Here is a 17308-nt window from a genome sequence, read left to right on the forward strand (position 1 = left end):
ACAAAAAGAACCAGAACCAAGGGTTACTGATGAGTCACCAAAAGAGACACAGGTGATGGAATGTATACAATAGCCTTCCCAGGAAGTTGAGGATCAAACTATGGGGTCTACAAAAACTGAGACTATAGAAGAAGAACCCTCACAATAGGAAACTCCAAGCAAAAATGACAAAGGGAAGGAGATAGCTGAACACATCCCTTCGTCATCTAGAGCTAAGGTTGAAGAAAGACATATCCCGAGATGGTTCCGGATGGAAATAATGAGAAGTGTTAAGCATCAATTCTTTGCTTTAGAGGATGATATATGTGACATTACAAAAATTTTGAGCAAGCCTAACTCTCCATTACAGGATGAAACACCATTTGCATTCATTACCACAACTCAAAATTAGGATTTATTTGCACAAGTGGCTCATACCCCAAAAGGTATGGATGAAGAAGCTGTCAACCTTTAGGACTATGAAGTAAAGGATATCACGTTAGGGAAACCTACATGAGATACTTCTTGACAAATGATGACTATGGGAGTCAAAGAGGTTCTTAACCACATGGAATGTGATGAGATTGAAATCAGAGCACTTCGAAGGCAAGTTGAGATCTTGAAAGGATATCTAGCTGAAGTTATTGGTCCTCTTGATTCTGAATGCCCTGAGGAGACTTTGACTACCATTCTAAAAGAAGGGGAAGGTGTATGACTCAATCCATTTTTGAGAGCTTGTTAGGATTGGCAAGACAACCTTGAGGATAGGGGTATCACTATAATTACAAGAAGTCTGAAATTATTGCATGCTACACAAGACAATGTTGATAAGATCATGGCAATTTTGAGGCAGGACTTCAGCATTATGGATGAGGTACAAGTTTGGAGTAAGGATTTGCAAATTCTATAGGCCATAAAAGGACAAAGGTATTGCATTATGATTGATATATATACTGGCAAAGAGCTAGACATGATAGATGATTGGATACAAAAGATTGCAAAAGGAAATAAAGTGATGGAAACATTGCATGATGAGATACATAGGCTCAAGGACCAAGCTCGAGAGCTAATTTTGGAAGCAGAAAAGTTATATAGTGATGCATGCTTGGATATTTTTGAAGATGAAGAATGAGAGAAGCTTTTATCAATTGAGGTAGTTGTAGAAAAATTCAGAAAGACATTAGAGGAAGCATCTAGTGATGAAGACATCAGACAAGCCTTCATGATAGAAGAAGCATTGTTAGAGTTGGATACCAAACTTGGGGATTTTGCAGAAACTCAAATTGAGGTGGACAACAACAGACAGAAGGTTAAAGATAAGTATGAGTCTTTGGATCTTCCCAATGCTGCTAAGATTACTGAGATTATAAAGAAATTCAAGGGAAAATATCCAAATATATCTTTAGGATGAAGATGAACAAAACCCAGATGCCAGAATTTCAATTTTGACACTTAGAAATTTTTTGAGATTTTTGACTTAGTCGAGTTCTGCAGCTCCGTAGGTCCATAGCTCCGTAGGTACGCAGCTCCACATTTTCATGAAGCTTCACAATTCAGAGGTGCATCAAGAGTTGACTATCAGTTTCAAAAATAGCACTTTCCATGCATTGGAAACGCATTCTGATGGCAAGTTTAACACTGACACACATCAAGTGAAGGGGAAACTTCTATTTTTGGTGTCTTCATGCACTTCTACTTTGACTGATGGCTTCCTCCTATTTTCTCTCTCATGCTTTCATTATTTTTGACATGTAAAGGGCTCATCCATCCAATTAATGAATGAAACATGGATGGAGTCCCTCTAAGCACCAGTTAGATTACCAGTTTGTATATATTTAGTTTGTTTTAATGTTTTAAAAGCATTTTATTGCATTAAGATATCTCTCACTCTCAACACAAATTGAGGAGATGATTTCTTATAAATACCACATTGTAAAATGTAAAAAGGGCTGATGTTATTATGTAATAAAATTATGCTTTTGGTGCTAGCATTTGGAGTGTAGTTATTCTTGCCTAGATGTGTGATTGTTTTATGGATTTTATTCATGAGATTGTGATTGAGCCAAAGGTTTATTGCATTGTTTTTGGTTGTGTGATCTTTTAGTTCTAGTGTTTTCTATAGATATATGAATTCTGTTGATGTAACGAGCTTGAGAAGAAATCACCCAATTGTGTCTACATAGCTTTTTGTCTCACATGAGCGCACTTTTTGTGGCCTTGCGATTTGATGAAGAGTGAAACATCATTCAATTTGTTACAGATTCTCACCAATGATTGCATCAGTGGATTCTAGGAAGCACTGCTCCATTTTTCATTGGTTTCCTACTGATTTCTTCAAAGGTTTAACTTGCAGCATGTTGTGGTCTATAGCTTATGTCCGTTTAGGAATTTCACTTTCAAGTTGTTTGATTTCATGTTATTTTCTTTCAGTTTTGTTATTTTCTTTGCTAACCCCCTGTTAGAATAGGACCTCATAGTAGCTACATTGTTAGAATTGCATTCATTGAAAAACATAAAATACAAAAATATTGTTCTTTCGATGTGATATTTTGAGATAGCGAATAGATTTTACTTGATTCCAAGCTAAAAGAGTTTTTGGAACCAGAAAAGGCCTCCTTGTGAACATTCACATTTATCTTCTACCGAGCGGATTTTGGTATGTCACAAGACAAACACTGAAACTTAGAGTGGACCCTTTAAAATATTTTCTTTTCAAGAGAGGAATTACACTATGGATTCCTGCCATTTACCTTGTGCAAAACAAATGCCCAACAAATACATTCCACATATATATCAAGAAGCTCCCACTACAAAAGATAATATCAAATCTATAACCAATCCACTCACAACATCTCAAAGAAGTGAATCCATGTAGTATCAAGGACATCCATAATACATAAACCAATAATCTACAAGAAAAAATCTTATAAGAAGTCTGTGACACTCTCCCAAGTTGTCCACAACCAACAAAGGAAAGAGATAAAGGAATAACCATGTCATCTCTCTCTCATGACATACATTAGCACAAACTAGTGATCACAATCTACAACAAATCTCAAATCCAATGTAAGTGAAATCAAACATCCAAGAAGATAAAAAAGACCAAAGAGAAACCATGCATATCATAACCTAGATATCATGTCTTTCTACACACACCTCTAGATGTAAACTATGTAGGTATGATCTCCTCCATAAGACCCCAACAAGAAGCCTCAAAAACACCCAATCTATACTATATAACTAATCGTGGATGTAAACCTCTCACAAGAAGATCACCTCACAAACCATTCCTAATCCAAGGAATATGTCGAATATAAAACCATCTCCCCAACTCAACTATCATAACAAAATATGCAAATGGAGATAACCAATGCTATACCATCTCTCAAATGAACCCTCCAAAGCTAACTCATGTACCATAGCTCAAAATTCAAATCCATGAAAGACAAGCAAAAACATAATGCACTTGAGAAAAATAATAGTCTATACCTCTCATATAGCAAACTACCAAGTAGACCAAGAGTGGGGAATGAGAGTGCTTCCCAAGATATAAAAGTCTCCAACCCAGACTTGTCTAAGAAAAATCTCCTCTCAAGTCCATATTAGGTGAATGCCACTCATACTTTCTATTGAAACTAGAGAACTATCCCAACAAGTACTTCTCGAATCCAATAGAAATCAACATCACCACCATCTCTAAGTATTCATGAGCACCTATAACCAATCAATCCATGCCAACTCCAAATGTAACATAGCAATATCATGAAGTACCCAGCTTGTGATGAATGTACTCAATACCAAGAAACTAAGCCAAGATCAATGTCAAAACCCTAACCTTGGCCTCAAGAACATAAATGTGACAACATGATCTAACCATCTCAATGAAAGAGATAACATGCTCCATATGAACATACTAGAACATGTCACAACTCTTAACACGTATCAAGTGTATGTCATGACATAAAAAATGAAACCATCCTCACACTAAGGATAACATGTCAAATGAAAGCGTAAACTACACCTTTACCAAGAAACCCATTAGTCCTCAAGATGAAACCATCTCCACACACCATGAAGATAACCAAGCAAACCCCATGAGTCCTCAAGATCTAACCATCTTCACACACCATGAAGATAACAACTGCACCATGCAAATGTCAAAGACACTTTTGTAGCAACAGGATCTAAGACAAATCTTTTACACACACCATGAAGATAACAATTGCACCATGCAAATGTCAAAGACACTTTTGCATAAATGGGATCTAAGAAAAATCTTTTACATTTGCAAAATATCAATAAATATATCAATGCCAAAAAACTCCCACTCAACCATGGTACCAAGGCATCATAAAATCCATCTCTTGCATGAAGATCCCATAAGTCTACATTTACACAACCAAAGTGTAAGTATGAAGTGAAACCAAGATCTCCAAACTAAAACGATATCAACCAAACTAGGAACTAATCCTATACTGTCACCCCATCACTACCACAAGCTCCCACTAGACCATGTGTCTAAGCTATCCATGACATCATGATGAAAAACCATCCTCTAACCATGAGAATCAACTAAGCCATCAAACTATCAAAGAACTCAAAAGTATGCATGATGAGCTCCTCAAAGGAAACCAAATAATCAAGATCCTCAACCAAGAAGACATACCGCCATTTTTAAAATCAAGAGTCCAAACCAATAAGCATCAAGAATGCACCTATATATCCAATCATGTCATGCCAAAATCGATCACACCGTGATTAGATCCATGAAACAGGCAACGAACTCTCAATGTGTCTAACCTGTCAACATAAAATAGTCAACCACAATCCTCCACCATGACTATACTTGGTAACAACAACTCATCCCTTCTACGTGAAGAAAAAATCAACATATCATGTGACTGAGGGCATATACAACCCAAACCCAAGCCACCAATTTGAACATGCATCAATAATGAAAGATTAATGGGAAAAGACAACTCATAACCAGGCTATAAATGCAACATGTAAGTATAGACCACTTATAACACTACACAACTTGTAGACCCAACAAGTCATCATACATATCCAAACCAAACAATGATAACCATTTCGTCATGAGAGCAATCTAAAATATGAATTGAGTATACAATGACATCAAGTCTTAAATCTTCAAACATACAATATCATAAACTCACAATGCTACCATAGTTAATATATATAGTAAACTATTTAGATTAATATATCACCAAATAAACCATGCCAAATCTAAACCAAATCTAAACCAATCTGTAGAGCTCTCTAAGAGCTTTCTGTTGACTACCCAAAGTCTAAAATCTGACTCTGTATGCCAAAGTTATGCTCTAATTTGTTCTCAAAATAAACTACATCTAACTTTCAAGCTCTTAAAACTTAAAAAAGTTTCAAAATCATAGAACCAAACCTACACCAAGTTGTGGTGCTCTAAATTAGCTTTCAAACATCTATAAGAAGTCTAAAATCCAATATCCTAAGAAAAAGCTATTGCCATTTTACTAAGACATTATTTTTACCATTTTCACTACGATTTCTATTTTTATTTTGTGACAAAAATTTTCATGAGATTAATTTTGATGGCCATCATAGGCCAAAACTAAAAACTCCTTCGTTTCCTCTGAACATTGCCAAACTAGGGCATATTATATATGAAAATTTATGGAAACATTGACCCAAATCAAATGGTGAGGTCTACTTTTACCCAAGATGTCATTTTTGCAAGCTCCCTCTAAAACCATCATTTAAATGAAACATCCAAAAAGCCCTTTTGTCCAAAAATTCCACATGCCCAAAATCTTCAAACATCCCATCATAACAACAAACACAAAACCCTCATATCTACAATAAATCACTCACAAAACCCATATATCTTTTCATTTCTTTTATCCTCTCATGCCTTCCCATGGATTCAATCTAGGGTTAGAACAATAAAACCATAGCTCCGATATCACTTGTAAAGAAACTTGCAAGAAATAATATAACAATTTTCACATAACCCATATTAGATCTGAAATATATATGCAATTAAAATTCACATGCTAGAGAATAGACAATATACCAAAAAAAATTATGACACAATATGTACCCTAGAAAACCCTCATTGAAGGAAAAACCTATCCTCCAAAAGAATCCATCACCATGTATTATTTAGCAAAAACACCATTGCAATACAACCATGGAAGCCTTCAAAGCCGTAGCCACAACCAAGCAATCTATGTGAAAAAGCATGAACCTACACATCCCTTTCCATGTTCCCAACCTTCACAAATGCTCCTTTGGGTAACCTATTAATCCTTATCCCACTCGATTCTTTTCCTTTTTGCCTTCTTCTTCTCACATACAACAACTATCCTTGTGGCTACTTATATAGAAGAAAATCCCACAAAACCACTAAGTGGTATTGCATAAACCATGTGCTACCTAACCCATTGACCCCATATTTAATATTTGAAATTTAATTCCTTTCCCCAATATTAAATAATTCAATGAAATATTATCACAATGTTCAAATACAACTCATCAAGTATATCCCATGGGAATATTTACATGTTGCACTTCCATCTAGCTGCAACAATACATAATAAAATAAAATAATACAATATAACAATATTTTGCAATGTGTCCAACATCTATTATCTGAACATTAACTATATGTTCTTCAATGTCTTCTTCTTTTTCTTCTTTCTCCTCACCTACTTCATAGGTCTTTGCACAACTTCCTCAAATGTTGACGATCCATATGTCAACTTCCATATTTGTTTGGACTTCTTCATAACATCTTCAATATCATTTTCCAATATATTGGATGCCCTATTATTGGAAAAAATCCTCCAGTATATCTCTTAATGGCTTTTACCATTACAACCTTACTCAATTCTAGCATTACTTATGCAAGTGATGTCTCTCTTATTTATCTTTTAGTATCTAGACAATAATGCCACTTCTACTCAACTCTACCATATAAAATTTTGGGTATAGACTTGGCAAGTTCAAAAGGAGCCTTTTTAAATGTTGCCATCATGGCATATACTGCCTCTTAAACTTGAATCTTTTCAATCTTCTTAAGATTGTCAAACTTAATGTGAGACAATCCATATAAATCAACATTATTCCTAATATTCTCACATAGATTATCTAAATCTAAAGAAGAACTATGACTTACCACTTGAATCTAGTTGTTGTTATCAGATTTAGTCTTCTACTCATTAGATTCAACTTAGGAAACATATTTTCTCCTTCGTCTCTTTTGAGACTATTCATTCTTGCTAGCTTGACTAGCTCTCCTCTCCTTTGACTTGGCTACTTCCTTTGCCTTTTGTGTACTGGCTCTTGTGCTAGCTCTTGTTGTAAGTACTATTAGCTTAGGATGAGTAGGTTTTGCAACCTTCTTTAGTTTTTTCATTGCTGGTGCTTTAGCTTTTCTTTTCTTCTTTTTAATAGCTATAGCTGCTTCACTAGCTTCTTCTCCCTTGGTACTATTGTGGCTTCATAATGCATGCCACATTTTTTCTAGAAATGGGGGCCCCCTTGTATATTTTTTGGCTTTCAAGATCCCTAGTCTAGGTTTTGAGTCTTTTTTAGGGTTCTACCTAGTGTCTAAGCCTAGTCTAGCTCTCTGTTTGAAAAATACATTTGCCAGAAATTGGAGTTTTAAGGTGAAAAATGATTTCTTTATAGAAATTTCACTAACACACTTACACCCTTCAAGGTGTGCTAGTGCACTAAGACCACTAGTGCAGGAGCACTTACGTTTGGAAGTGTGCACTTGTGCAGGTGTGCACCTCCAAAGGTGCACTCCATCTTAGGCCTATAAAGCCCAAGACCTCACCCCTCTTTCTCACTTCACTTTCTCCCTCTACAATCTAACAAGTGCACCTCCTCACATTTTGAGGTGGGCCATTCTTCATAGAACCTTAACACAACACACAAAATACTATGTTAGAAGGTATGCACCTTGCACACCTATCCAATTTAACAAGCTTAACAAACCTAAGAAAACCTCACCCTAGTGAAAGGTGTTCATGTGTGCACTTATCCAAGGTGTGCACATGCATAAATTTCAAGACAAAATCCTCCATATGCATAGTATGTGTGAGCATATAGTGCACCACAAAAGGTGTGCTATGTGCACACCCCTTTTAAAAAAAAACCAAAACAAAAAAAATAGTCAGCTAAATTTTACATTGTAAGGGTGCACACCTAGCACACACACAAGGTGCACTATATGCACACCCTTGTTTTTGAGGGTTTTGATCAGGAATGGCACACCTAACACACACTCAAGGTGCACAAGGTGCACAAAATTCTATCTAACAAAGTATAAATAGGGTTTTTGCATGTTTTGTCATAGTTTTGCATTTTGGGTTTCATTTTATCATAACTAGGGTTTTTTATGGTTTTTTATCAACCTTAAAAACTAATGGATGTCTCTTTTGGGCAGATAAAATGGCTTGCTCCCCATCCTCTTGCACTACAAAGATGGCTCAAAAAATAATAGTCTTCAAATTTCAAGGTGTTCCATTGAAGTCAATCTTCCAGGATGCTCATTCAGAGATTTGAGGCACTGAGCTAGGCTACATTGACTGGAAGGCATTCTTGGTCCTATGCAAAAAACAAAATGAGAGGGCCCCTATGGTGTCCATGCCTTTAAGATCAGGTTTAGTAATCACAGCCTCACACCTAGTTTCAGTACAATCTTTTGAGTTGGTTATGACATTCATAGAGAATTATGTTTTGGAGGAAAGGGTGGTAAAAAGCATAACTTGATAGATCATTCTAGATCTGAGGCCTAAGAATATAGAGAAATTTTTTCTTCTTTCTAATGAAGATTATTACATTAGGTTGACATACCATCAAGTAGAAAGGTGGTGTAGAGAGCATGGACAAGAAGCCACATAAATTATTCAATCCTCATATCTCATTAATAAACTCCTCTTGTCTGAAAAGTAGGGAAAGTAGACATGACAAGAGGATATATGAAAGATGATATAAGATATTCCATAGTGCTCCTAAGAAAAATCATCGGATTACAAGTAGTAGGAGACTCAAGTATATGGATGGTACACTTCACTGAAACTATCAGAATGACAAAGATACAAATTGACTGGGCCACAATTCTCAGTGAGAATTTAGATGAATAGATGGAGGTGGTAAAAAATGACCTAAGGTTCTATATGACATCTTATTTGATGTATCTAATAGTAGTAAGAAAAACATATTATCTAGGGTTGTTTAAAAGGGGCAACTTGCAAGTCACTGATGCATGGCCTCATCTAGTATACCTATAGCTAGTGAGAAAAAAGCTTTCTGATCACAAAAAAGAGTACATAATAGTGAATGATGCTTTCATTTTTGTACTCATCTGGTTCATTGAGGGAGACTATGCAAAAAGGATGTCAGAAGAGGCAACAACAAAGACTATAGAAATAGGTTCATACTACATCTAATTCAAGACATTCACCTATTTATGGGTAGCAAGTACAACTGTAAACCCAAAGAAGCTCCCTAGGCATCTGTATGATAGACTCATATTGCTAGAGATTGCATGAAAAATCTCATTTGCATATGATAGAGTAAGGAAGCAGCATAAGAAGACCTAGGTATGGCCCATCATTAAAGGTCTATTTGGTGTAAAAGAAAACTAGGATATCACTACTCTTGAGTTAGAATGGGATCAATATCCCTTGGATGATTATAACTCTCATTGTCCATGTGTTGATAACATTGGAAAAGTTTAGTAATTGGAAAGAAAATAGTTCAAATAGGAAGATGTCATAGAGGATCATTGGATGAATGTAGTAGATGACTATGAGATCTGAATAAGGGATTATTGTAGGATGAATCTTTATCTTCCAGGTAGTGCCTTGAAAATGAAGGTCCAATTTAAGATTGTACAACAAGATAGTAAAGACATCTTAGATCCCTTATTTAACTATGATAAGATATATGATTGACCTATCATGAATGTAGAGATTGATAGAAAAGAAAATGTAGATATCAATCTTAGGGCAAGACATATCATCTAGTTGACCCAAGAATGGATTAAGAGACCATTTAAGCTAGATCCAATTCCACAAACAATAGTTTTCCAAGCTATAGCTCGTTCAGTAAAAGTTACAGGAGAAAAAGTGATAGTGCCAACATTCATAGCCCAGTCTCCAATAAGGTTGAAAACTATGCATTAGCTTCATAAAGAAGTTGGATACTTCATGGCACAGAAGGGTAAGAGCAAAAGGAAAAGAGTTTTCCTTTAGCAAGCTGACCTTAAAGAGGAGGCAACTCAAGCACTTGAGAACCAAGGGGTAGAAAATGTAGAAGTCATCTAGACTCAAGATAATCCATTGATGCCACCACCAGAATAAGGGCAAGAAGCTAAAGAAGAAGCACATGAAGTGTCTCCACTTTCCCAAGAGGAAGAAGATTCTCCATGAGCTTGCAAGAAAACAAAGTTGAAAACTCTAGTTTAAAGGACAAGGAGACAAAAGGTGATAAGAAAGGTTATTTATTTTCCATTATTCCTAGAATTTATTCTAGAGGAAGAAGAATATGATAAAAAAGATGAAGAAGATAACCTTCCCTTGAGTCAAATGACTCATCTTGGTAGGGCTACTAAATTTGAATAGAGAAGGAGATCCACTATAACACCACCATCCATTCTTACACAAACTATTTAGGTAAAAACTTTGAAGGATGAGTTACAATAATGGATTAATTAGAAAGAGGACCAAGGGGAAGATGTCTTTAAGATGTCAAATTTTGATTTCATACCTATAGGCACTGAACTTGTAGGAGATCAGATAAGTTATACACTAACAAATCAACCTCCACAAGAGGATTGTAGTCAATTACTGCCTTAGTCACAAGGAAGAATAGGAAGAAGGGACATAACAAAGTCCTATTGATGAAGTATCAAATGAGTTGCAAATAGATGGGGAACCTCAATAGACTTCCCAAGATATAGAGGTAAAGACTATGGAATCAATAGACACACAGATTCCAAATATATATCTCTCACAAAAGGAGAAGACTCTAGAGAGGAGTGATAAAGGAAAAAACCTTTTAGTACAAACTCCCTCTTCATCGAAAAATAAATCTCTAATGGAAGACACTCCAAAATGGTTGAGAAAAGAGGTGATGGATAGACATAAAATGTAGCCATATTATACTAAGGAAGAGGGAATGAGAGAATGAATTGAAGCTCTCAAGAAACTTGAGCCACTCACGGGTGATGCAAGAAGATTGGCCTTTGTTATGAGTACTCAAAATTAGGATTTGTCCACCCATGTTGCTATCCCTCCTCTTCAAGAAAATATTGAGGAGTTTACTACAAAAGATTATTAGATCAAAGAGGTCTTGCTTAAAAAACTCACTATGGATACTACCAAATTGATTATCACTATGGGAATTAAAGAAGTGTTTAGGCACTTAGAATGGAATGAGTTTGAATTGTTAAACCTTTGGAAGTAGAACAAACTCCTAAGAGGCTATGTGCACAAAGTAGTTAGTCCATTGGATCCTAAAAATCTTGAGGAGACTTGAGGTGTGACACTTGATAGGAGGGATAAGGAGAATGTACAATTAGATCCATTTTTGAAGGCTTGTCAGCAATGGCAGGAAAGTTTTGAACAAAAAGGTGTGAAAATCATACAAGGAAATCTTAAACTACTACACCACATGTAGAGTAATGTAGAAAAACTAGTTTCTATATTAAACCAATATTTTGGGTTAATGGATGAGATACATACTTTTGGTAAAGATTTGCAAGAATTATAGTCAATAAAGGGTCAAAGCTACTGGACGTTGATGGATGTATATATAGAAAATGAGTTAGATAAGATAGATGATTGGATTGAGATGATCATAGATGGTAATAAAGTAATGTAAATATCACATGCAAATATTCAAAAGCTCAAGCATCAAGCCTAAGAGAAGATTTTGGAAGCTGAGAGATATTACACCGATGCTTGCCTTGATACTTTTGAAGATGATTCAAGGGATAGACTTATGACTATGAAAGTAGTTTTCGAACAAATTTGGAAGATTTTTGATGAAGCTTTCACTAATGAGGGTATTAGCCAAGCATTTAAGATGAAAGAGGCACTGCTAGAATTGGATGTGAAATTGGGAGATTTTGCAGAGACTCGCATAGAGGTGGGCAACTATCAACAAAAAGTAAAGGATAAATATGATGCTCTAGATTTTTTTGATGCAACCCAAGTGAAAGATATTATAGAGAAATTCATGAAAAAATACCTAGACATAGCTCTAGTATGAAGGGGAACAAAACCCAAAAGTTAAAATTTTAGTTTTGACACTTCGTAAAATTTTGTATTTTTTGAACCTTGTCTTCAAGGTGTGCTTTTGCCAAGGTGCATAATGTTTTCTTCTCAAAAAGTGTGTTATAATTTTTTTAATAATTTAGAGGTGCACCAAAAATTAATTGCAAATTCTAAATTTAGAGATTTCCATGCATCAAAAATGCATTTTGACAACAATTCAACTCCTACAAACCTCTAGAGAAGGTGGAGCTTCTATTTTTGGCATCTCTAGAGACTCCTACATCATCTAATGGCTTTTGTCTTCTTATTTTCTCATGTTTTCTTTTTTTAGGATATATAAATGCTCATGCACCTATTAAATGATACAAGCAAAGTTGGAGTCCTACTTCACACTAGTTAGAGAGCCAGTTTGTATATAAATAGATTTGTTTTATTAGTTTTAAGCATATATCTCCATGAAGGAATCTCTCATTCTCAACACAAATTAAGAAGAATATTTCCTATATATTGTGGAATTAAATATGTATTATAGGGTATTTTTTTGATGTAATAATATGTTCTAGTGGTGCTCCCATTGGGACTGTAGCTATTCTTGCCTGAGTGTGTTATATTTTGTGAATGTATGTTGATGGAGTGTAATGGAGCCACCAATTTTGTTGTGTCATTTTTATTAGGCAATATTTTAATTTTGGTTCTTGCCACATGTTTATAAATTTCACTGACATACTTACTTGGAGAAGAGATCACCCTATTGTTCCTACATAGCTTTTTGTCTGACATTAGCACACTTTTTGTAACCTTGCAATCTAATGAAAAGTGAAAAATCTTGCAGTTACTAAATTCCAATCAATGATTACATTAGTGTAATTAAGGAAGCAAGCTACTCCCATTTTCATTGGTTACCTACTAATCTTTTCAAAGACTTAACTCAAAGATGTGTCATTTTCTTGGCTTATGTCCATTATGGATTTACTTTTCAAGTCATTTTCTTAAACTTCTTGTTACCTTATTTTCATTATTTAGTTTTACAAACACTTGGTTAATTTAGAAACTCATATAGTTTCATAGTGAAAATTACATTCATTATAAAATAGAATAATACAAAAAATATATTTCCTTTTGTGTGGTTACCTTTTTTTTTATAGCAAGAAATTTCTACATTTTATCTAAAATTGGTCAGAACCAGCAAAGGCCTCCTCATGAACACTCACATTTATCTTCTATTGAGAAAATTCTAGTAGGTCGCAAGATCACCTAGAACCTTGGAGTGATCTTAGATCATCTTTTCAAGAGAGGATTTTGAAAGGATTCCTATTGTTAAGCATCATGCAAAATGATAGCTCAACAAAAGTGGTGCTAGAAGGAGGCCCCCAACCATTCATAATAGAAGAAAATAACTTGAAATTTTTTAATTTTGCACTTTTCACAAGTTTAGGATAAATTATGAACTATCACTATTACAAGGTGTGCAAAGTTTCAAGGTGCACCATATTTTTTGAGAAAGTGATCTTCTGTAGAGGTGCACTTTTAGCCCAAATTGCACAAACTTGAAGATCCTAATCTGTCATCTCCATTTCAGTGAGCTTTAAGATATTCACCTAGTACACATGAGTTCCTCAAACTTAGCCACATTCACAAGCCACATAGTGAAAAAGGATTCCCTTAGATTCTACCACTTCCATTTAACATTTCATCGTCTTCTTCAGCTCTACCTTCACAACAACCACCCATTATTTCATGAAATCTTCCAATGGCCTTTTTTCCAAATGTTGTAGATTCACCAATCAACTTGAAAAGAGTACTCAATGACCTTCCTAAGAATCCTAAAAAAAATTTCCCAAGGTTCATTTATGGAGAGACAAGAATAGTTAAAGATCATAGCAAGACTTTCAAGAAAATTTGCATAATGGGTTAAAGGTTCTTCACTTATTCCCATACTCTTTAGGAGGAGTTTATTTTAATTGGTATGTCAATATACCACCAAGATGTATTGGAGACTAAGACACTTCCAAAAAAAATTCTTAGAGCAATTCAAAACTTTCATTCATCCAATTGTGATATATCATCAATTCATATCAATCAAAAGGGACCTAGGTGAGATGATTTCATTATTCAATCATCAGTTTCATTGGCGTACTGCAAGTTGGAAATACTATAGAATATACTAGTTGAAGCTACTATTTAGAATTATTTGAGTTCTATGGACCATCTCACGGCCATTTTTGTAAGAAGACTTCCTACAACATATATCAACACATTGGAAAAAGTGTTCTTGAAATTGATTACTTCTACAAAACAGTCCAATCCGTGTAATGGAGGAGGATTAATGTCCCAAGCACATGCTATTACAACCATACTGACATATCCTATTAGAGCACCACCAATGCCTAGCTAGTTCATACCAATTAATCCAACTTTATTATAGTAGGAACCTCTCCACAAGTATCAGCTTTAAACTACCTAGGATATGAACCTCCAAAAGCTACCTCCTTTGAGAAAAAGACAACAACATCTGGTAAAATAGAAAATAATGTTGCATCTAAGCTTGGCCAAATGAAGGAGACCATGTCTTAAATTACTAATGATTTGACTCAGTTGAGGTTGTCATGAGGGTAGAATAATAACTGTTAGAGGAAAAATCCCGGTCCCTATGACAACAACAACTACAGTGAAAGCTACAATAGGAATTTTAGTGGAAGCAACAATGCAAGAAACAATTCTAAACCTCTTGATTACAAAAACAGGTTCCAAAGATATAATTGACAATGGAATACCAATCTAAGAAATGGAAGTATTCCTACAAATAATAACAACAATAATCCCTAGTATGTGGAAATCAATAAATATGAAAATAATCAGACTGTACCAAACAATGATGGCACATATTACAATGGAAATCAGCAAGTGAATCAAAATCCAATGGGAAATGATAGTGGGTCTTCCATGCAATTTAATACTATGATGCTAGAATCCTATGATTCTTCACAAAAAATGGAAATGGAATGACCAACCAATGAAGAATTTTGTTTTCCATTTAGTTAGGAACCAGATATTCAACCTAAAGGAATCTTTGTCTTCCAGAATCATAATCAAAATACCTACAACTTGTGAAGCTAAAATGAACCTGCAATTGATGGTATTCCTCCTGCATTATAACCAACTCCTCTAGAAGTAAAAGAAACTAGAAATCTAGTACTTAGCAAGCCCACATACAGAGGACATCAAAATTAGAATCAAGGAAATGTTCCCAGAATCTTGAAAAATCCCACTTGGTCTATTGAAAAGTATAGTGTAGTGGAAGATTTGAAACAAATAAAGGCCAACATGTCCATGTTCAACATGGTACAAAACTATCCTCATCAATGAGAAGCACTGGTGAATACTCTTGATCATACAAAGGTTTCCCATAGTACAAATATTGTTCCTCAAAAGATAGTATCTAAATAGGTCAATGCTTTGGAGGCAATGCCAACTATGTTTAAAGACAAGGTTGAGGTGCTCCAATTTTTTCTTAGCATCATAATACATGGGAAAAATATTTCATAATTTCCTAATTGATTTAGGAGCTTCTTGTAATGTTATATCACTTTAGATAGCACAAAGGTTGGGAGTCACTCCTCAAACCTCTAATTGAATAGTGATTCAATTGGATAAAATGAAAGTAAAGGTCATTGGTGTGTTGATAGATGTTTGGATACAATTGATAGTTGATCCCCGAATTCAAGACATCATTGATATACATATGGTTAAGATTCTTGAAACATATGGATTTCTATTAAGAAGAGAGTGGATGAAATGTTCGAGAGGATGGTTTTCAACAAATTTTACTAAACTATGGTTACCTTGGAAAGGTTTGAATAATTAGATAAAGATTGATGCAGAGCCAAAATTAAGAATGATGATTATAGAATACAATGCACCAAATGAGGTGGCATTCATACAATCTGATCTAGTGGCCAACTTACAATGCTTAGGAGAAGAGGCTAACCCTAGTATTTTGCTTCTCCCACGACTTTGTAGATTGCATAAAGTTAGTCATTCAGAGTTCAAATGCTCGCATTGCCAAAAAGAAGTTGCTAAAGTATTAGAGTAGATAATGGAAATAAAGAATGGTAAAATTCCAAAAGAAATATCCATAGAAAATAAAAAATTTACAAACATATCTAAATCTATAGAAAAAGTTGGAGAGGAAATTGAAGATCTCAATGGATCATACACAGATACCTCTTCAAATGGTGAAGGTTTGTCTTCTTCCCCACTAGGAATGATCAAAATCTAAAGAAGGAGATGATATGTAAAGGGTTAAGGTTGGACTTCAGTAGTCATTCATCCTAAACTCAAAGTGGATGAAATTATAGAACTAATCAAGGAAATTCAAGACAAACAAGACAAACATATGGTTATAGTATCAAAGAGTAACAATAGAAAATCATCAAGTCCACCCTGAGAGAGACTACAATGGATCCCCAAGAAAAAGTCCTTCTAGGCCCAAGTAAAGGAAAAGCTAAGCATAAATAAGCATAAATCGAGGAAGCCAAAAGAAGATCTAACCTGGACACTCTATTTTGATAGGTACCAAATGTAAATTGGGAGTGGGTGCAGGTATTGAGTTTATCAACCCAAAAGGCAAGTCTTTCTATGAAACATATTGATTACAATTTTGATGTACTAATAAAGTTGTAGAGTATGAAGTGTTGATCTGAGGGCTTCTTTACACACTAGAGAAATGAATCACAACTCTCATAATTGAGGTACTAATAATGTTGCATAGTATGAAGCATTGATATACTCTTGTAATGATAGGAGGTTTCTTGCTTTCTAAAAGAGAGTATGGGACCTAATGGATGACTTTGAATATTTGAACATAAACTCCATTCCAAGGAGGAAAAACATGGTAGTAGATGCCCTGACCATTTCAAGTACCACATTACAACCAATTGAGAGAAAAAAATTGAAAATATTTTTAGTATAATTGGTTTTTTGCCTATCTATCCCATAAAATATTACAAACTTCCAAGTCTTTCAAGATGATCGAC

The sequence above is a fragment of the Cupressus sempervirens genome, chromosome 5, assembly GCF_028749045.1.
Source record: "Cupressus sempervirens isolate cs-2001-9-10 chromosome 5, ASM2874904v1, whole genome shotgun sequence".
Lineage (NCBI taxonomy): Eukaryota > Viridiplantae > Streptophyta > Pinopsida > Cupressales > Cupressaceae > Cupressus > Cupressus sempervirens.